The sequence below is a fragment of the Dermochelys coriacea genome, chromosome 5 (assembly GCF_009764565.3).
Source record: "Dermochelys coriacea isolate rDerCor1 chromosome 5, rDerCor1.pri.v4, whole genome shotgun sequence".
Lineage (NCBI taxonomy): Eukaryota > Metazoa > Chordata > Testudines > Dermochelyidae > Dermochelys > Dermochelys coriacea.
This window is the reverse complement of record NC_050072.1, coordinates 122,080,317-122,103,331: the sequence shown is the minus strand read 5'-3', so window position 1 is coordinate 122,103,331 and position 23,015 is coordinate 122,080,317. Positions and strand designations below refer to the sequence as shown.

Sequence of the window (23,015 nt, the reverse complement as noted above, 5' to 3'; positions counted from 1 at the left end):
AAAGGACGAGGCGAGGCCAGAGTCTCTCCTTTTCCAGCCTCCTCTTCTGGCCACGCCGCCTGCGTGGGACAGTCCATAGAGAGCAGTGTCCGCGGCGGGCAGCGTGGCCGGAGGCTCCTCAGGAGAGAGCAGCCGCTGCGTGCCGCACCACGGGCAGTGTCCCCGGCGGGCAGCATGGCTAGATGCTCCCTGGGAGAATGCATTAGTGGCTTCACACATGCCAGGGGGACTGGAGCACAGCCCCCATCCCCACCCTGCCAGGTAACGTGGGATGGGGAGCGGACAGGGAGAGCACGAGGCCTCTGGGCTGGGGGCGGGGACAAGTCACGTGGGGGGGTCACATGGGGAGTGAGGGGTGTCACATGATGAGGTCATGTGGGGGGTGGGGTCGAGTCACATGGGGAGATCACATGCCCCCTTTAGCTGGTGCCCCCTTTGTGTCCCTCCCACTAGTCGCCTCAGCCGGGTTCAATATATCTAGGGTCCCACTTGACAAAGAACAAAACCAGCTCAAGCCCTGACCCAAAAACCTGGGAGAGCTAATGCACCCTCCCTGGGTGCCCTTAACAGGCAGGACTCCCCCCTCACAAGCACTCCGAGTCTGTGAACAAATTAGGGAATCTTTGCTGAGGGAAAGGGAACACGGCCATAAATGTGGGAAAACCCAGAAATGGTACAGGTATGCAAATAAAGAATAAAATATCCCAAACACCCCCAGTAACTTTGACAGCAGTCCCTCTAACTCTCTTCCCACCCACCAGTGACAATGTCCCTTGGCCTCACCCTTCCCCAAACCCGACCCAGCAGTCCAAGAGTCCCAAGGGAGCTCCTTGCCTGGTCCGACCTAGAGACACCATCACATAGCCCCAATTAGCAATTCAGCTTTGTTAAGGTGCTGGGCAAGTAGGGCATCACTGGAGCCCACTCAGCTCTGCTACTGTCCTCTATGGCTGCTGTATCGCCACAAAATTCTTATAGAAAGGGAACCAAGAGTACTTCAGACCCTTGAACAGAATCCTGACAACGTGGAAATGAGCTCTTTATCAACAGACAGGGTTTCTCCCCTGCTTCAAACCTCTCTTGGAGCCCACTATCACCCAAAATCCAAGTTCATGTATAGATCCGGTGACCTCCAAGTGTCACTAGTGGGTAGGTATCTTATGCAAATGACCATCTTTGTGGCATCACTTTTACCCTTTTCAGCAACGGAAAGAGTAGAGAGTTCTTTCCTCTCAGCCAAAGGGCTTACTACTGTGAATTGGATTGGATTATCCCCATTTTATAGGTGGAAAACTGAGGCACAGAAGGTTCAGGACCAAATTTTCAAAGCTATTTTCAAAGCTATTTAGACTCCTAAAGATGCAGAGAGCTGCCCACTGAAATCAATGGGAGTTAGGCACTTAACCTGCATAGGTGCTTTTAAAAAACCCATGAGGCACCTGTGGAGCATCTTTAGGCATTTAAATAGCTTTGAAAATCTGGCCCTATATGACAAATACAAGACAATATAAGAAATCTGGCCCACCCATGAAACAAACCCAGATCTCCTAATCCCAGTGCCATGCACTAAGCACATAACCATCCTTCTTTTGAATAGGAAATGTGATAGAAGAGGGAAATTGTGTTCTCCCCAGATGGCACGTGGGGAATTAATTACACACAGCTCCCATTAAGAAGAGAGAACCTAATAGCATTTGCCACAGTTCAGTTGCCTAGATAATCATGATGCATTGCCGTTACAGAGCAATCTGAAAGATCGAGATGGCAGCATGCTGACTTTACACAAGTAATGGAACAGACTGAGCCCGAGTTCCACCTTTCACAACTCCTCTTAATCCCCTGCTGAAATACAGGCACGTAAGCTGCTGCAGTGCAGCTAATCACAGGAAGTGGAGATGAACCTGTAAATGGATCGTGGTTGGAGAGTGGCTCCAAAACACAGGAAGCATGAGACACATGGCTCTGTGAATGCTGAAACCATGGCCAATGGTTTAATGTGCAGGGTGCTGCAGCCAGAGACAGAAAGAGACCTTTACCTTCACAAACTGTGGGGAGGCGGGAAGGACAGAGACAAACCCTGGCTGCTTCTCCACCTCCAGAGAGGGCAGCACAACTGGAGTTCAATCTAATTGCCCCTGATGTCACTTAAAGAGTCCCAATAACTTTAAAGACCACAGAATGAGATACCTAGCCCTAGCCAGAAAGGATGATCAAGTAGTTAGGACACTAATCAAATATGTGGGTTTAATTTCCTACTCTGCCATAGATGTCCAGCAGGAGCCTGGGCAAGTCACCTTGCCACCACGGGTGTGGTGAGGGTAAACATATTAGAAGAGATTGTGAGGTGCTCAGCTACTACAGCATCATAAGCATCTTTGATAGATGTTGGGGTTATTCTCCCCATATTATCATACATTTTATGAGGGAGGCAGTGTAGATCTAGCAGCTATGTTGATTCACCCGCCACTGCCCCCTGGAGATAGGGGTAGCAGAATTAACAGGGGCTATAACAATCTTAAGGGTCAGTAGCAGCCTGCTATTTTTCTAGGGGGTCAGGTTGTTCTGTGGGCAGCATCGAATTATAGAAATGTAGGGCTAGAAGGCACCTTAAGAGGGCATCTAGTCCAACTCTGCAATGAGGCAGGACCAAGTGTACCTAGACCATCCTTGATAGGTGTCTGTCCAACCTGTTCTTAAAAACTTCCAGTGATGGGGATTCCACAACCTCCCTTACCCTTAGAAACCTGTCCCTGCATGTAACTATCCTGATAGTTGGGAAGTTTTTCCTATTATCTCACCTAAATCTCCCTGGCTGCCAATTAAGCCAGTTGCTTCTTTTCCTAAATTCAGCTGCCATGGAGAACAACTGATCATCATCCTTTTTATAGCAGACCTCGACATATTGGAAGACTGTTAGCAGGTCCCCCCTCAGTCTTCTCTTCTCAAGACTAAACATGCTCACTTTTTTTAACCTTTCCTCATCAGTCAGGTTTTCTAAACTTAGCATTTTTGTTGCTCTCGTTTGGACTCTCTCCAGTTTGGTCACATCTTTCCTAAAGTGTGGCACCAAAACCTGGACTCACTACTCCAGCTGAGGCCTCACCAGTACAATTACTTCCCATGTCTTAGATATGACTCTCCTTTAATATATCCTAGAATACACGCTTTTTTGCAACTGCATCACTTTGTCACCTCAGATTCAATTTGCGATCCACTGTAACCTCCAGATCATTTCAGCAGTATTACCACCTACTCAGTTATTCCCCATTTGGTAGTTGTGCACTTGATTTTTCCTTCCTAAGTGTAGTACTTTGCACTTGTCTTTACTGAATTTCATCGATTTCAGTGCAATTCTCTAATTTACCATGATTTTTTGAATTCTAATTCTGTCCTCCAAAGTACTAGCAATCCCTCTGCAGATCTCATAATCATACTCTCCACCTCATTATCCAAGTCATTAATGGAACTATTGAATTGTACCAGACCCATAACTGACCCCCGCGGGACCCCGCAAGATATGTCCTCTCAGTTTGAGAGCGAACCATTGATAACTATTCTTTGGGTACAGTTTTCAACCAGTTTTGCACCCACTTTACAATAGTTTCATCCAGACCACATTTCCCTAGTTTGCCCATGTGAATGTCCTGTGGGACAGTGTCAAAAATCTTACTAAAATGAAGGTAAATCACATCTACTGCTTTCCCCATCGATTAGGCCAGTAACCCTGTCAAAGAACCAACTTAGGTTGGTTTCGCATGATTTGTTCTTGAAAAATCCATATATTCCTTATATATTCCATATGCCTTATAACCCCATCGTCATCTAGGTGCTTAGAAATTGATTGTTTAATTATTTGTTCCAGTTCTTTTCAGATTTTGAAGTTGGGCTGACTGGTCTATACTTCCCTGTGTCCTCTTTGTTTCCCTTTTTATAGATAGGTACCATTTGTCCTTCTCCAGTTCTCTGGAACCTCATCTATCCTCCATGAGTTCTCAAAGATAATCACTAGCAGTTCCAAGATTGCTTCAACTAGTTTTTCAAGTACCCAAGGATGAATTATTTATTACAGCTGACTTATCTAAATGTTCTTTAACCTGTTAAACCTGTTAAACCTGTTCTTTAACCTGTTCTTTCCCTATTTTGGCTTGTATTCCTTCCCCCTTGTTGTTAATATTTATTGTGCACAGCTCCCACTGAAGTCCATGGGAGTTGCATGGTCACAATTTAAGGGAATGATTGATCATCTTGGGGAGCACTCATTCATGGATAGGACCCTACGTCAGGACTCAAGAGACCTGGGGTTTACCCTGACTCTGCCACTATCTGCTGTGTGACGCTGAGCCAGTCACCTCATCTCGCTGTGCTTCTGATTCCTCTCCTTTCGTGTGGCTTGTCTATTTAGAGTGTGACTCTTCTGGGTAGGGGCTGTCTCCTACTATGTGTATGTACAGCCCCTACACAATGGGGCCCTGAACTCAGTTAGGGCCTGTGTGCTCTACTGTAATGGAAAGCATAATAAAGGTAAGCCCCTGCTCCAAGCTTAGCTATTTGGACTTGATGCAGTGAGAGAAAGATAGAGATGGGGGGAGGGGAGGAATGCATTTTATCTTAAATCCGGGCCTTTATACTCTTGTAGGTAATTTGCCATCTTTCTGTGTAAATGACATCTAGCGGAAGTGGCAGTGAGGGCCTGCGCTAACTAGCAGGATTTCACAAAGAAGCTCCTCTCTGCTTCAGCCCTCTGATCCGGAATCTGAGGGGCAGCGCTTTGAAGCAGGCAAACAGAACGCTTCCTTGAGAGCAGAGGTTGACAAGAATGAACGGGAAAGAGAACAAAGAAACAGGGAGCAAAGGGACAAGAAAGGCATCAGAAAGAAGTGAGTGTGTGTGCAAGAGAAAAAAAAAGAGAGTATGTGTGGGTGAGTGCGTGAAAGAGAGCAAGTGAGCATGTGATGGTGAGTGAAAGAGAGAGCAAGTGTGGGCGATGTGAGCGTGAGTGAATGGGGGCATGAACTTGTTTTTCCTAGCTATGTTCAGGGATGGTGGCCCCGATACTGTAGCTCCTCCCCCATGGGCACAACTCTGGGCCTATGCAGAGCTCAGCTGAAGTCCATCAGCAGTTTGGCTCTCAGACCTCACTACCTGATGCTCAAAAGCTGCATCCCCAGCAATTTTAAGGAGCCATCTCTGCCATATGGAAGATTTACATTTAAAACCCCATTTCAAAGCCTGTTGGGAAAAAATGGATCGTGCAGTGTGCCCTGACGGCCACCAAACTGGATCTAAAGCACCAAGAGGGGCAAGTGGTGTAAATGCTCTGCCACCCGGTCTTAGGGCCAAATTTTAGAAGTGCTAAACCCTTGCAACTCCCAGTGACTCTGGGAAAGACTCTGCACATGCTCAGCACCTCTCAGGACTTGGCCTTTGGGGAAGGGGGGAGAATACAGGGTGACAGGCAACATGTCATATGAATGGGATCAGGACCATTCAGGAATGCCTGGCTTGTAACCCTGGATTGCACACACAACAACTAAAGGGACAGACAGTGCAGAACACTGGTGTTAAGGAGCTTGCAGTCAAACTCCTCAGCCAGGAAGTGGGTAGCAGAATTCTGCAACAGCTGAAGTAGAGCACATAGCTCCAGGCTGAGCTGACACTAAGGCTCACCTTGAAGGAAGGCCACCTTTTGACAAGCCACGCTTTGGAAAAAGGACTAGGAGCCACTGATGCAGCTTAAGCACTTAGTCCTTCGAGGTGCTGAATGTCCTCAACTTTCATTGAAGGAGGTGCTCAGCCCCCTACAGGATTGGGCCCTTAGGAATCTAGGGGTGGGGATGGCTCTACGAGCCTAGAACGGCGAATGATTTTGGCCAAGGGTGGGTATGCCGGCTTAGTCAAGAGGGTAAATAACTATAGTCTCCTCTCATTCCGTCAGAGGCTAGGTGGCCCCTGACCGAGCTGAATCACAGCCTTTCATCCAGCTTCTAGTCTTGATCTACCTTAGTCACTTATCTGTGACTTAGATGACTTGCTGAAAGTCACACAGGAGGTATGTGGCAAAATCAAGAATGGAAACCCTGTTTCCCAATGCCGAAGCTAGAGCCTAAACCACTAGACCCACCTTCCTTCCCACTGCACTATCCTTCCACTGGTCTGTGAAGCAGAGAGCCTATGAGAGCACAATGGCAATTACCACTGAATGTTTTCTACCTTCTCTGGCTGAGATTCTTTTATAAAGTGGCTGCCTATAAGTAGGTTTCTGCACCCATACTCCGGCACCTAAATAAGGGGCTTGAAAGTGGGAGGCGGGGCTGACAGTGGATTATTCATTGTTATTTTATCATTAATAATTGTTTATTTATTATCTTTGAGTCTGAAAAGCATTTTGCAATACATGTTACGAAAGGCAATTTATGGAATTAAATTTAGTGTGACCATTTGTTATTTTATATTTATTATGTTTTTATGGTCTTTGGCATTGTAAAGTTTATGGCCACAGAAGAAGATGATAAACAGACTCTGTATTCTGCCTCAATAAGACAGATCATTGTAAGCAAGCAACGCCTATCAAGAGAAATATATAATCTATGCATTCCTGTCACTTTCATGGGAAAAGAAGCTGTTCCACAAAGTGCAAAGGAGAGAAAAAAGGAAGGCATTTGAAAGCCAAAAGAATTACTCAAAAGACTCCACCAGCCAGGAATGTAACAGTAGTTGTGTGAGCTGTTGTATGTAAGCTAGGCTCAGCTATGGACTTTGATTTTTTCCCCTTCTGTTTATTACAAGTAAAACAGTTTGTGCCCAAGAAGTGAAAGGAATCATTAGATTCTGCAATGATTAGTGGGACCTCACATAACCACCCATTTTCAAAAGAAGTCATACACTATTGCATGCATACCTTTGAGCAATTTATATACACAAAACCTCTGTGGATAAGAACAAATCAGAAAGCCAGTCGCAGACTCTTCTCTGCTGACATGAGAGTGGCTAAGGGCTGCAGACTTTGGTCTCAGGTTTTTGTGAAGGGAGAACATGGCCAGCTAGGTGTCCTTGCACTCGTACACCAGATATTTTTATGCCCAGTCATTTAGATTCATGCACACATAACACATGCGCAAAGATATGCTTGAAGTCATTGCTTGAAGGTTACTTACTTTTGTGATAAATTCTATATTCAACTGCTGAGCTGCTACCTAAACCATTTAAATTGAGTGCTGTTTTGTATGGGGAGTATATATGTGTGTATATATATGTATACCTAAAGAATGCTTTATTGCCGTAATATTATATACAGGATTACATAAGGACATAAAATATATCCTTATCCAGCCTTGCAGTTTGCATTTTAAATTGTTAGTAGGTCGGTTCTCTCCTAAAACCTAGAATAAACATTATAATCCAAGAAGGAAAACAAAAGATATGGAAAGATTGGAAGAGAGTGATAAAAATAATGGATAGGTAGGAGTGTCCAGCCAGAGACTGGAATTTTCTAAATTTCTCAAGTGATCAGCAGGTCAAACTCTCAGACACAGGAATGATTTATTAGTGTTCTAAACAAATCCCATGGAATTCTAGTATGACTTGCAATGTATGAATCAATACTTCACAGAAGGTCATATTGGACATACACATGAACCAGTTTATCAGTGTTATGCCATGCCATCCATGCTGCAGGTTACTGGCTCACATTATTACAATTGCCAGCTATTTCCCCCCTAAAGTCTTGCTATTTTGTGTAACACTGTGTGACCGGGGTCCTAGTGGGGAGCCAGCTATGGTCACTCAATTAGGGTGAACTGCAAAGATTGGGGTGGGCAATCCCCATAAAATTGGTGGATATTTCAATACTTAGATTTACCAAGCCAGCATAAAACAGCTTCTTTATTACCTTACTGGTTATTCAGAAGTCCAAACAACACTGTTCCCTTAAAGTGATCCAGCGTCAGGCATCCATCCAGGTACCCACATCAAATATGATAAAAATTTCTGTAAATATTATTTCATCATATAAAATAAAAGTTTCTACCAATCCCAAAGGATCAGACACATTACCTCTCAGGTTATTGAATATTCCAGGTCTTACCCAAATACATGCTACAGCCAATTCTTATTAACTAAACTAAAATTTATTAAAAAACAACAGAGAGAGAATATGGTTAAAAGATCAATATATATACAGACATGAGTTCAATTCATTGTGGTTCAGATTCATAGCAGAGATGGTGAGCTTTGTAGCTGCAAAGAGTTCTTTCAAAAATAGTTCATAGGTCATAGTCCAATGTCCAAATCTCATATTCAGGGTGTACCAGCATAACTGGGACCTCAGTCTTGCGACTCAAACTTCTCCTGATGAAGCCTAAGCAGATCTGAGATGACAGAATCAGACCCAAGGATCTTTTATACAATTTCAGGTCTTTTGACAAGCTGGGCGTTCAAAAGGTAATTAGCATGACTTTGAAGGAGGTCCATCACCGGTATTTAGCTACAGAATTAACATATGGCAATTTGCTTGTTCCTCCACTATTCACAGATTTTTTTTTTTCCACCAAATGCATCCGATGAAGTGAGCTGTAGCTCACGAAAGCTTATGCTCTAATAAATTTGTTAGTCTCTAAGGTGCCACAAGTACTCCTTTTCTTTTTGCGAATACAGACTAACACGGCTGCTACTCTGAAACCTATTCACAGATTATTTGCTATACATTTCAAAGAGAGATGATTATAGAGATATCCCGTGTTTACAATTCATTTAAATGATAGGATGTTCTTCTGACCCTGAATTATCAGAATACAGCATAGACAGGGACTGTTGATTACATCCTTGACCCTACTCATACATATGTAAATACACTAAAACACAAACATTATCTCCCCACATCTCTTTTGAGAGTTATTTATTTTGCAGGATGTTTAACCCTTTCTAGCCATGCTTCACACATGGAAATAACATAAATCTTGAGAGCTCCTTGCACTGCTACATACCCAGTATATCTTCTATCAGTAGCTGTACAATAGAAGTTCTATAAGATCAGTTCAGAATGGCAAATATACATCTAATATCACAATTCCATCCTCTGGCTCCTCCAACACACATCACTGTTTGCTAGGCCACTCTGCTTAACACCGTGGCAGACTGGTCCAAGGTCCTGCAGATGCTGGGAGTGTCCAAGCCTCTATAGCATAGAGCTTGTATATTTGGTGGCGGGGTGCAATGCACATGGGAGCAAATCCATGCCTCCACACACACACAAATGGGAGATCAGTGCTCTTTCATTAGCAGAGCTCCAGTACTCTGCTCCACACCCTAACAGCTCATGCACTACAGTCACTGCCAGCAGGGCAGGGTTCTCCGGTTACAAAATGATGGCCTTAAAGGGATGCCTAAATACACAGGGCACAATTAAAAAAATATGCCCAGCCAGTCAAAAATATAGGTACCATTTATGAGACGATGAAGAGCATGCATCCCAACAATCCAAGGTTTCACAGGACTGTCCCGCTTTGCCCCCCCAGTCCTCTCTCCTGTCCTGGTTGAAGTACTCATTCTTTGCAATCAGGGCCATCCAGGGTGGGTGTGAGGGGAAAAAGGGCCCCATTTGAGCGGGCCTCCAAGCTGAGTGGCTTTGTGACCTAGCACACTGCGTCACAGTGCCACTCAGGTTTGGCCTGCCACCCCTCCATGTCTGGCTAAAGAGGGGCGAACAGGCCAAATTTGAGTGGTATTATTGCAATCTGGTGCACAGGGTCTCACACTAATCAAATTTGTCCTGTCTGCCCCTCTGCTTCCCTCTATGGAGGGGTGGATGGGCCCAACCTGAATGGCACTGCATCCTACTTTAGCCACTTGAAATTTTGAGGTGTGTGGAAGAGGCCAGCTGGGTACCAGCAGTAGGGAGGAAGCCGGTTGAGGACTGGAAGGGCAGGATCTGCACTAAGGAGAAGGCATTGTCTGTTGGGGCTGTGCTTATAGAATGCAAATCTGGCCTGTGGGCCGGTCAATCTACATCTGGCCTCATGCAAACAGGGGAACAACCATTAAAATAAAGTCCCATCATCCCACATCATGAGGTGTTTATCATGCTGATCCCACCATCCTTGGCTTTCCAAATCCCACCAGAGCAATCCCATGCTATCATCAGCATTACTGAAGTGTCTCTAGGGCTTTCCTTGGCAACTGTGCCAGAGTTGCCACACAAGCTTTTGAAAAAGCACAAAGGAAAAAAAGAGTCTGTGGAGTGAGATGCTTTTTCTCTTCTACCTTGTGCAGTTTAATTATCAATAGAGTAGAATAAGGGTTCCCAGGAATGGCATTTTTAACACAAATGAACATTGGAACCATTTGAAGTCTGGCTATAGAAACGTAAGAACATTTCATTTCTGTATCATAAGTGCTCAACTCAAAAGTCTGACTCTATAACCTGTCTCCTTCTGTTGAAACCTTAAATTTATTTCCTGTCTTTTATCAAACAATGCTCAAACTCATTGCTCTTGCCCTTGAGACCCTTTTAATCTCTTTCACATACAGCTCTGCTCTCATTTTCATGTTCCTTCCTTTGTCTCTTCCCTCTTCAAATACTTTTGACTTATTTTGCCTTCATCTCCTCCCATTCTAACTTTCTTACTTCCTATGCTGCCCTCTATACTTGGAGCAGTTTGTGCTTATCTGCCAGCTATTATCTTCACCTTCCTATCCCTTTTTACAATCTTCACCTTCCTATCCCTTTTTACAAACCTTCCTATCCCTTTTTACATACTTCCAGCCATGGCTTCTCATTTTCTTCTCCCCATTCCACCCATCCTCAACTAATCTCTTTTCTAATCACCTCATGTTAAGGTGGACCTGGGCGCCAGGGCACTTGATGTTAATCTAGTCCTGCAAAAGCCATAACTGGAGCCCATGACACTAGAACTCTCACTCTTAAGTCGAAAGAAACCAAAGGTCTCAGAATACAACAAATCAATTGCATCACCCCAATTCAGTCTGATTTACAAACAAGTGCCACTGAGGCTTATCTAAGAAATACACACTTAGCTAGAAGGGTGGAAATCCAGTGTTCTCACCAGAACATTCCCCTAATCAAGTTTCAACATTCAGATTCCCAGAGATACAAAGATAGGTGAGATTTAATGAGCAAGGTAAATTGCAGAGTTCTAACACATCAGACCAAAGCCCAAAGGTCGACATTGCTGTGTGCAAACTGTGTATTGTTCCTCTTGCTGATTATTTATACAGAGCGCTAGTCACTTAATGAAGTGTATTTATCTAGGGCTTTATAATAGCTTCTACTAATGGATGGATGTTTCACCCCGTGGCAGACAGGAGCAGCTCCAGATAGTTCTTCCCCACTTTTAACCTTCAAAGGGAGTGAAGGTTTGCTCTTTGTTTCAGGCCAAAAGAAGAGAATATTAAGGCTGGTCTGTGTTGTGTAATTTGGCGTGGCTGGTGTGTTGGTTTGCCCATTTAATTTGTAACATCAGCTTATATTAGTTCTAGAACATTTATAGAATTATTAGCAAATTGCATTTAAAATCAGTAACTAACAGAAAAAGCCTCAAGTTGTAGAACTAGTGCAAAGGATGTTTAAGGGGAAAAATCACTTGGCAGCACCCCAAAACAAACTCCCCACAGCCAACTGCCAATCATTCTGTTCTACATAGGTTCTGACACTGCCCATCCACCATGGTATCTGGAGCACTTTTAGTAGCTGGGAGCAAAATCTGTGTTTCTAGGGCAGAATAGGCCTTTAATGCAGCACTTCAGGCTTTTCAGCCACCTCGACCTCCAGGCTTCTGTATCATGCAGAAGGATGTTGCAAATTAACTCTATTATAGACCCTTGACAGAAGCTTTGCCTTTCATTCTTCAGATAGCATCTTGGAGTAATGATTGACAACCCTGCAGCAGCTGGTAGAGCAGCAGATGGCCCCTCAAATAGAGAGATCCTATATTCAGCTTTATCAATTGAGCCTAACAAATGCACTTGCTGAATTACAGACCAACCGGTGCAATGCATGACGCACAGGCATCACTAGCTCTCACAGTTGCAAACTTTTGGCAAGTCAGTTCTGCTATGGTCTACACTCAGGGTTTCAAAGGTAGTCGTAGATAAAAACTACACTGTAGTAATCTGGTCTAAGTGTTATCCCCTTGGACTTGAGCAGTTGGCCATTTTTCTGCTGGGAGAACTTGATGAAAGAGTCAGGTATTTCTTTGATGCAGTCCTGTGTATTTTCTGAAGTCCTATTTTCTGAACACAGTAGGAATCAAACAGTGGGAGACGGTTTTTGCTCACAGTTCCAAGGCTCTTTCTAACCAATGCTCTGTGTTAGAATATAGATATGCAGGCCTGCCTGTAAAGGCCTATATTTTAAGAACTTAGGTGTATTTTTATCACTTAGCTAGTTATAGAAGTATAAAACAAAGAATCAAAATCACAAGTCTGCCTGTGTATGGGTCTTCTCTCACTAGGATAGTCTGAGGCCTTGTTCTTAGGCTAAGGCCTTTGGCTAAGCAGTAGGGGCAGCCATAAACTGGGAAGCCTACGGTCACATCCTCACATTCCAAACCAGTCACATTGAAATAAGGTGTTATTGGGCTGTTTGGAAGACGATCCTGTCCTGATAGTGCCCATCGCCACCAGATAAAGAAACAGATCTTAAGATGTTTAAAGAAAACTTAGTTTGATAGAATCCTGTCTGGGAAGAAATCACCTATCAATAGTTGTGGTTGTGAAACCCTCATTTTTGTATTGTTTTATCTTTATGGCCCCCATTTTCTGTTGTTAATCTGTCAGGTTCTCTAATGTTTCTGTCTGCTGTATAATTAATTTTGCTAGGTGTAAGTTAATTAGGGTAGTGGGATGTAATTGGTTAGAGAATTATGTTACAATATGTTAGGATTGTTTAGATAGATTTCAGTAAAATGACTGGTTAAGGGATAGCTGAGAAATATTACTATATAAACTGGGTCAAACGGGAAGTAGGTAGGAAATTGGAATCATGCTTGCTCGAAATTAACCCCAATAAACATTGCATTGTCTGCATTGTGGACGTCTGGTCTTTTGCTGCTTGCTGTCTGCTTTACAAGAACCAGGGAAGCGGGAGAGTGGAGGGAAAGCCCTCTAACACTGCACAAAAGCTTGCTCAACTTTTCTCAGAGTCACACCATAACTGTGTCTCTGGCTGTGTCTTGGCTTTGTTGCTGTTTTCTCTGTGTGTTTCTGTGGTGTTTCTATAACTTCTTTTCTCCCCCCCCAGCTGAAATCAAATCAGTCTCCCACCCCAGCACTTGTTATCAGAGCACTAGTCTGCTCCAGCGTTTTTGCCGCCCTAAGTGGCAAAAACATTTTTTTGCAGGAGGTGGAGTGATGGTGCAGCCGAAGAAGTCACATCCCCGCCGCTGAATTGCCGCCAAGTGCGAAAACATGCTGTGACGGAGCGGGCCGCCGAAATCCCGCTGCCGCCAAAGGCTGATTGCCACTCCAGAGCCCAACGTCCTGCTGCCCCTTTACATTTGCCGCCCCAGGCACCTGCTTGGTTCGCTGGTGCCTGGAGCCAGCTCTTGCATGGTAAACCCCTTGGACAACATGGCTCAGCCACTGCCCAGCTTTGTGTGTTATCTCGTCCTTGGGCAGTGGTTTTCCATGTTTCAACTATCACTAAATAAAGAGAAATTTAATTGTTGCCTCATTTAGCCTGAGTGAAAGGTGGCGATCATGGCCAACAGCTTGAGCAACCCGGTGTGATTAAAGGTCACCTCGCTATGGATCACCATAATGGGATCTGCCTATAAAAAGAGAGGCTGCAACTTTTACAAAAACTTTGGTAAAAAGCTACTCCTGGAACATGGGCCAGTTTAGGGTCAAAATACAGCAAGCTGCTTATTAGAGCTATATGGAAGTGGAAAAATTGTAGCAAACAACATCTGACTAACTTACCCTCCAAACAGTAATTTCCTTTATTTGATGCATTCTTTAATTTTATGTCTTTTTTTTAAATTTTCCAGTTGATCATGAGCTGTTAATTGTGATTGGTCAGAAGTCGATGTTTCAATTTACTTGGATGAGCATGTAGCTGCTTCTGGTGAGAACACTAAGCTTGGTTATTTACCTGCCATAACCAATTATGCCAACAAAGTGGGAGATTTGAATTTTTGTAGAAAACCAACTTAAAAGGGGTGAAACCTGGAAGCAAAAAAATTCAAACATTTGTGGGACTTTTTGGGGGGAGAGGGGGCAAATTTTTAACAGTTAGAGTAGTTGTCCGTTGAAACAACTGACCAAGGGTTGTGCTCGATTCTCCATCACTGGTGATTTTAAAATCAAGATTGGCTATTTTTATAAAAGATATGCTCAAAAAGGAATTAATTCAGACAAATCCTATGCCTGTTATACAAGAGGTCATACTAAATTTTCACAATTATATCACAATAATTATATTATTATCACAATTATAATCTATGAATATATATCTATTTCCCTTTCAAAAACCTAATACAGTGGAAAGTTAAAAGGGAACAAAAATGTCTTGTCAGGATCTGTTCTGGAAAAGTTATCACACCTTTTAAAGATGGCAGAGAAATGTTGAGCTCATACATAGTTTCAATGAGGCATAATTTATTCCTCTATCTGTTTGGAGGACTCTGACCTGGAGGACACATGTTCTTCACAAAGTCTTCCTTTTCTTTTTCAGTGAATGGCCTCCTGTACTATGAAAGCCCATATTTGGGAGAGCCGCGCTTTTCAAAAGCGCTCATAGAATGTGCCCTTGTAGAGAGACTAGAGGGAGCTGAATCTGTAGCTCCAGTAGAACTTAATCTTATAACTACACCACTTATTGGAGCAGCAGCTAAGTTTAAACATTGCACAGAAGCATCTGGACCCAACAGACAGATGGATCTACACAAAAAAGAGAAGAGTCTCTAACCCGGCTGATTCCAGAGTGTTGTGCTGAACTCAAATAACTTAGGAAAGCAGCCAATGGACTTCAGGAAGCTTCTCTAGAACTGTGCCAGTGGATTGAGAAATATTCCAAACTGGAAACCAAATTCTGAAACATGCCCAGAGAACTAGCAATTGGTTTTTTTCTGACTCTTCTCCCTTCAGCTGACAGGCCAGAAAAGCCTTAGCTAAACCCATGTGCCAGCTGGAATTAATGGGTTTTTCTGTGGCCATTTTATATCCAGCCAGCTTGTGGGTGAATGACAGAGGGCAAGCCTACATTTTTATGCAGGAAACCAGATAAGCTTGTTGTAGGAACTGTGAGAAGAAATGTTTTTCTCCAGGCTCTAACATGAAACGAGATACTGTTCTTGACATGGGTTTTATGTCCTTTGGACTGAGTTAAACTTAGGATTGCTAATGAGACTTAAGTGACCTTGGAAGAAATATTAAACCTTTGCTGGTTTTCTTCTTTTTACAGAATGACTGGCAAGCAGCCTTGCCCTCTGTTTTATGTCTCTCTGCTGTTTGGAAACCGTTCTTTCTTCTACATATATTCAGCACTGATTGCTTTCAATGACAGTGGCATATTTTTTCCCTCATGAAGCTAGAATGCTGGCAACTGCCCAGAGAGTAGAAGCCTTTAAAGATTTCATGTCTAGAGTGAAACATAGTATAAATAAATAAATGCATTATGCAGAGTTCCCTTTAACTTAAAAAGAGGGAAGAGCTAAAGATTCAATAGAGCCAATGACTGACCTGGGTAAGTCAATGTAACTAATGTGGAGGGGTTTACACTGTAAAGAGTAAAACAGGGAGAAATGTTGTGAAGGAGACAAGGGAGCCCTGTACTATACCGGGAACTTAGGAGGTAGGTGGTGCTGGTGTTTACCTAGGCACAAGATTTATTAAAACAACCATTCAGTTGGGTTGGGGGTTTTGTAGCTTATAAGTATTACTTATAATATTTGGATATGGTTGGATAGTCATATTGCATATATAAGAAGTTTATTTTCCCCACCCCCTTCTTCCAGCAGGTTAACAGTGGAGAGCTTACCTATAGAGACTCATTGTTAGTGTAACTTTTTCTTGATTTTCGTAAGTAACTTGCCTAGTGAAAGGACGCAAGTTTCATGTGGATTAATAATTATATAACATATTTTGGCCTTGAGAACTAGACTGTATTGCTGAGCTAATTGTGTCCCTTTTATTTAGCACGGCGTCCTCTTATAACTATAGATAAAGAGTTAACACACAGTCAACACTTGATCATTTCAGCCTTTTGGCTAAGATCTATTCTGGTAGTCTCCCACCATGGAAGAATCTAGAGGCTCCACTTCCTTAGCCAGCAGCCCACTAAGATCTGTGGGAGACAATGAGCATCTGTGTGACTGTCACTTGTCTTCCAACCCTATACAATCTGTGTTCCTCTGGTTTGGCTTGACTGGCTGCCTGGGTGGATTCCCTTCTACGTGGGTTTCCAAAATGCAAAGGTGGGGAGAGGGGAATCAAAGTCCTTACAGCTTCAGGTCCCCCTGTGTTTTATACCATTGGTGTCTGGATGGATGAAGAATCTGACAGAGCCCGGCTAACTCCTGTGACTCCACAATCTCCAACTCCATGGAGTTCCAATGGAGGGGCTTTTTTAGGGAAGGCAGAAGCATGCCCCAGAGGCAAAACTTCTGCCTTTTTGCAGCAGTAGATTATCCTCCATACATGATGGAAAACACATCCATATAGAGAAGAGTTTGGGTTGTTGCCAGTCTACTGATTCCATCCACGAAGCCGGAGAGGCTCGGCTCCAGTGCCCATAGTTGGGGATTTATTGTGCACATTTGTCGTTTTCTAAAACAGACTTGCTAAAATATATTTGTCTAAACAGTATCTACAAAAGGGAGCTCTGAGAAGTATGTAAGGCTTATTGTTTAGAGTGGGGAGGGGCGACTATTTATATTTTAATGAAGTCTCTAGAAATGTTTGAAAAGCTCCAGAAATTTGGTTCACACCCCAAACATTCAGATAGCACCCCCTATTCCCCAGAATACAGGCCTGAGCTACAGCTTGGGTCTGGATTCAGTTCTGACTTTTCCCAAAGTTTGGGAGTGTTTGAATTTGTGGGTTTGGTTTGGATAATGACATTTCCTGGAATAGCTTGAGTCAGAGTTGGCAACCCTACCAGCTGGGGCCTGTGTAAAGCTGAGGAACTGAGAGAGGAAGGGGGCTGCAGGGAGGTAGTCTGCAGTCACTCCCTGTGAGGAGGGCGGTGTGTTAGGGGTTCGAGGGTAGTCCACAGTTACTCCCTGAGAGGAGGGAGTTAGGACGCTGGTGAACCCAGAGAGGGGGGAAGCCAGGGAAGGTGGAAAAGCAGCAAGGTCTGGGCTGCTGTTGAGAGGGCCCTGAGCCGGGATCCAGAGTAGAAGGCATGGGCAGCAGGTATAAGGGACTTGGGCAAGAAATGCCGGATTGCTGTGCACCCCCCTTTGGAGGAGTGCCAGCCTGCCGCTTGGGAGTGCTGCCGTCAGCAGCTCCGGAAGTGGGGGGGGCCACCGGCACCTGGACCATAGCCCTGCCCAAGCGGCCGCTTGGCCTCTTCCCCCGTGTCCCCATCCACACTTCCCCCCCGAGGCCCTGCTCCTGGTCAGTCTCTCCCCCCCAAGGCCCCGCCCTCACTTCGCCTCTTCCCTCAAGGCCCCACCACTTGTTGTTCTCCACCGCCCCCACCTCCCCTCGCTCGCCCTTAAGGCGGGGGGGGGAAGAGCAAGCAGTGGGTGGCGGAGCTCGGGGGAGGGGCGAGCAGAGAGGAGCGAGCGGCGGGTGGGGGGAAAACGGGGGTGGGGCGAGCAGAGAGGAGCGAGCGGCAGCCGGTGGGATCAAGGGAGTGGGCAGGCAGAGAGGAGCGAGCGGCGGGTGGGGGGACTCGGGGGAGGGGGCGAGCAGAGAGGAGCGAGCGGCGGCCGGGGGGATCAAGGGAGTGGGCAGGCAGAGAGGAGCGAGCGGCGGGGTGGGGGGACTTCGGGGGAGGGGGCGAGCAGAGAGGAGCGAGCGGCAGCCGGGGGGATCAAGGGAGTGGGCAGGCAGAGAGGAGCGAGCGGCGGGTGGGGGGACTCGGGGGGGTGGGGGCGAGCAGAGAGGAGCGAAGCGGCAGCCGGGGGGATCAGGGAGTGGGCAGGCAGAGAGGAGCGAGCGGCGGGTGGGGGGACTCGGGGGAGGGGGCGAGCAGAGAGGAGCGAGCGGCAGCCGGGGGGATCAAGGGAGTGGGCAGGCAGAGAGGAGCGAGCGGCGGGTGGGGGGGACTCGGGGGAGGGGGCGAGCAGAGAGGAGCGAGCGGCAGCCGGGGGATCAAGGGAGTGGGCAGGCAGAGAGGAGCGGCGGCGGGTGGGGGACTCGGGGGAGGGGGCGAGCAGAGAGGAGCGAGCGGCAGCCGGGGGGATCAAGGGAGTTGGCAGGCAGAGAGGAGCGAGCGGCGGGTGGGGGGACTCGGGGGAGGGGGCGAGCAGAGAGGAGCGAGCGGCAGCCGGGGGGGATCAAGGGAGTGGGCAGGCAGAGAGGAGCGAGCGGCGGGTGGGGGTGACTCTGGGAGGGGGCGAGCAGAGAGGAGCGAGCGGCAGCGGGGGGATCAAGGGGTGGGCAGGCAGAGAGGAGCGAGCGGCGGGTGGGGGGACTCGGGGGAGGGGGCGAGCAGAGAGGAGCGAGCGGCAGCCGGGGGGATCAAGGGAGTGGGCAGGCAGAGAGGAGCGAGCGGCGGGTGGGGGGACTCGGGGGAGGGGGCGAGCAGAGAGGAGCGAGCGGCAGCCGGGGGATCAAGGGAGTGGGCAGGCAGAGAGGAGCGAGCGGCGGGTGGGGGGACTCGGGGGACGGGGCGAGCAGAGAGGAGCGAGCGGCAGCCGGGGGGATCAAGGGAAGTGGGCAGGCAGAGAGGAGCGAGCGGCGGGTGGGGGGGACTCGGGGGGGGGGGGCGAGCAGAGAGGAGCGAGCGGCAGCCGGGGGGATCAAGGGAGTGGGCAGGCAGAGAGGAGCGAGCGGCGGGTGGGGGGACTCGGGGGAGGGGGCGCGAGCAAGAGAGGAGCGAGCGGCAGCCGGGGGGATCAAGGGAGTGGGCAGGCAGAGAGGAGCGAGCGGCGGGTGGGGGGACTCGGGGGAGGGGGCGAGCAGAGAGGAGCGAGCGGCAGCCGGGGGGATCAAGGGAGTGGGCAGGCAGAGAGGAGCGAGCGGCGGGGGGGGGGACTCGGGGGAGGGGGCGAGCAGAGAGGAGCGAGCGGCAGCCGGGGGGATCAAGGGATGTGGGCAGGCAGAGAGGAGCGAGCGGCGGGTGGGGGGGACTCGGGGGAGGGTGGCGAGCAGAGAGGAGCGAGCGGCAGCCGGGGGGATCAAGGGAGTGGGCAGGGCAGAGAGGAGCGAGCGGCGGGTGGGGGGACTCGGGGGGAGGGGGCTAGCAGAGAGGAGTGAGCGGCAGCCGGGGGCTCAAGGGAGTGGGCAGGCAGAGAGGGATGCGAGCGGCGGGTGGGGGGCCCTTCGGGGGAGGGGGCGAGCAGAGAGGAGCGAGCGGCAGGCAGCTAAGGTGCTATTCCCGGGAGTGGCCGCCAGGTTCCTGTGGCCCCTAGGTGCTGGAGCAGCCAGGCAGGGACTAAGAGGGTCCACACGCTGCCCCCGCCCCAGTGCCGGTTCCACAGCTCCCATTGGCCAGGAACTGTGATGTGGGGATGAAGGCAGCACGCACTGCGCAGAGCCACGTGGCTGCCTATGCACTTAGAGGCCTTAGGGACCTGGCGGCCACTTCCTTAGAGCCGTAGTAAGCGCCGCCGGGACTCCACACTCCCTCCTGCACCCCAACCGCCTGCCCAGCCTGGAGCCACCTCCTGTGCCCCAAACCCCTCATCCATGGCTCCACCCCAGCTGGAGCCCTCACCCCCCACACTCCAACCCCCTGCCCCAGTCCGGAGTCCCCTCCAGCACCCCAAACCCTTCATCCCCAGCCCCACTCCAGAGCCCTCACACCCTCCCACACTCCAACCCCCAGCCCCAGGCCGGTGAAAGTGAGTGAGGGTGGGGAAAAGTGAATGATGGAGGGAGGGGGGATGGAGCAAGCAGGAGAGGGGCCTCAGAGAAGGAGAGAGGCATGTGTGGGGCCTCTGAGAAGGGGGCATGGTGGAGGGGGTGAGGCAGGGGTGTTCGGTTTTGTGTGATTAGAAAGTTGGAGCTGGAATAGGGGTAGCCCCTCAGGGGAGGAGGCCAAGCTGGGATGGGGCCTCTGGGTGGACCGAGGGGAGCCCACTGTCCAGGCACCTGTGGGGGCCCCCCCCTTACTTCGAGGGAGCTTCCGGTGCTCGTGCCCAGCCTCCACAAACACAAGAGTTACACGCCACCTATGATTAGAGGGCAGGCCCAGGTCCCCTACCAGCCACTGGCAAAGTGACACCAGCAGTGAGCAGGAAAACTGCCTGAGCCCATTTGCCAAGAGGGATTTTGATACCCTGGAAGAGGGGACCACGTACGGTGACTCGCCAGAGGGCTGAGTCATGGAAAGGAGGCTGCAGTACATGGAGTGAGATGGACCACAGGGCAAGAGAGAACAGGTGAAAACACCTCCAGAGGAGAGTGCAAAGCCTGGCAGAGCTAATCCCCACAATGGCAAGGGGGAGACGCCACCAATGGTGAGTGGACTCTGTGACAGGGTAACTTGATCACAGTCTAAGTACCAACATGGCAGGGAATAGATATTTAACAATGGGGTTTTCAGCCTAGCTAACAAAGGTCTAACATTTCCAATGGCTGGACGCTGAAGCTAGACAAATTTAGCCTGGAAATGAGGCAAACATTTTAAATGGTGAGCGTAATTATTTAATCGTTGATACAATATACCAAGGGTCATGGTGGATTTTCCATTACTGGCCATTTTTAAATCAAGATTTGGAGGTATTTCTAAAAGATCTGCTCTAGGAATTATTTGGGCGAAGTTCTCAGACCTGTGCTATACAGGTCAGACTCACTGATCACAATGGTTCCTTCTGGCCTCAGAATCTAAGAATCTAAGAATCTGTGCTTTTCTGTCTTGAGGTTGTCTATCAGTATCGAACAGCATGCTAGTTCTTTGACAGGAAAAGGAATTTGTGTCTTGAAGCACAAGGTGCCTATCACATATGCAGGATCTGTTTGAGGCTGACTTTACTGGAATTTGAAACCAGGCTCTAGCAGGCAATCCCCCAGGCAGCCTTACAGTGCTGAGTCTTGATAGTGAGTGCTCAGATCAAAAATGCTGCAGCTGCCATGAGGAAACAAATTGTTTTTGACATAACAGTCCCATATGTTTGTAGGAGTGCCTGCCAAGCCATACCAAAGCAGCTTGCTTCTCCAGAAAATTAGGCAGTCTTACTCCATGTGAATGCAATTTCCTGGGTACGCTGATGTCCTGCACATACACTGATTAAATCTTAAGACAAAATATTTTATAACCAAAAAAATGAACTGTGGTTTTATATAAAAGGCAGTTCCTGAATTGTTAGTTCAATGCCTCAGGCAGCTGACCTTTTTTTTTCTCCCAGTCATTTAAATATGTATCATGCCAGGAAGTTGAAGTTCTCACAGGAAATGTGTTGGATGCATTTTTCCTTAGTTTGTCATACTGCTAGGAAATTCAGGCTTCCTGGATCACGGGATTAAACCTCTATGGGCCAAAGGTTTTGAATTCATGCAGTGCCATGGCTTCACTGCCATGTGCTGATCCCTTAGAGCCTTCACGTGCTTTTGCCTGAGCTGTATGCTGCACCCACTTTTAACTTCTGTGTAGCACCCATGTCAATAGTTTTTAATACTATAACTTGTGTATAAATGAATGAACTTGTCAGTCTCTAATATAAGGGAAGGACATGGGCGGTACGGAATCCAATCAGCATTTCTAAGGAACACTTACTGACTGGCCCAGATTGAGGTTGGTGTATGTTATCCCTCTGTAGCACATGAAGTAGGTATTGTGTCTTGGACACAGCAAATGTGTAGCATGCTCTTGCTGGCCCCTGGTCTTGCTGAAGAAAATATGCTCCAGATGTTATGAAATGGAGAATCTCAGAAGGTATTTTTAAAAAAAAGTGAGCACAGAGCAGTTTGCAGGAATCTATAGGTTGGGTGGAAATGCTCACCACTGCAGCATGCATGGTATTCCAGTATCCCAAAGTGAAACAGCCTTTCATTCCCTCTAGGCGTACAGTCTAGAGAGAGGTGTTTAGATCCTAGGCTCCATTTTGTACTCTCAGCTGGAACCTGTTTATTTTAAATAGAGTAGGGGCATTTCCCATTTGAATTGGTTGACTAAATGGAAATGGATAATCTTCCCTTAAAATGCACAAAGTATATTTATTACAAAAAGTATCATGGGGTGGAATAGCTCACTCTCAATATTACTAGCTACTTCGCCTCCCAGTCCAGTATATAGCCACCAGCAGGCTTCATAATCCCCATGGTACAGAAAAAGGAAAGTGATATCCTGAGAACAGTAGGGGCCAGCCTCATCTGGGAGCCAGAAGCTGCATGTGTAAGAGCAGCAGCCCAGGATTTGGCCAGAGACCCATCCTGTTATCATCAGGGAGGCAGCAACAGCTGTGATAGGGAGGTGGCTGCAGGGCAGTGGCCTGCAGGCAGGAGGGTGGTGCAGAGAAGTTATAAGACTTGGGGGCAGGAGGGTGGTGCAGAGAAGTTATAAGACTTGGGGGCTGAAGTTATAAGACTTGGGTTGTTTTAATCTCTTGTACCCATTTATGCCATTGTGCCTATTGCATTTCCACCTGTCATTTCTGCCAACCCTGGTAAAAGAATCCTCAGTCGCTGCCTCTGAATGGGAGTGTTTATGGGAACCCACCAAGGGCTACAGCCTGAAGAGTCTAGTGCTTGGAGCCTCTCCAGCGTTTGCCTGTGAGTGTGTGATACTCCCACCATGCCAGTAACCATCAGAGGAGAGCAGGATGCCGCACCACTGTGGGGATGCTTACTATGCAAAAGGAGCAAGTGCAATGTCCTGAGCAGGAAGGTGTTTTCACCTGCCCTGCTCTCTCTTTGGATGACAGCTTTAATAGCAAATAGAGGCACAA

The 23,015-nt window shown here is 47.4% G+C and overlaps 1 long non-coding RNA gene across 1 annotated transcript; it reads right to left on the bottom strand.

Moving 5' to 3' along the window:
• Positions 1-88: 88 nt before the first annotated feature.
• LOC122460245 lies at positions 89-19,587 on the bottom strand. Its single transcript, XR_006281432.1, has 3 exons — positions 19,576-19,587; positions 14,924-14,927; positions 89-178 (listed from the first exon to the last, which is right to left on the bottom strand). It is a non-coding gene; the product is annotated as an uncharacterized LOC122460245 (long non-coding RNA).
• Positions 19,588-23,015: the final 3,428 nt, after the last annotated feature.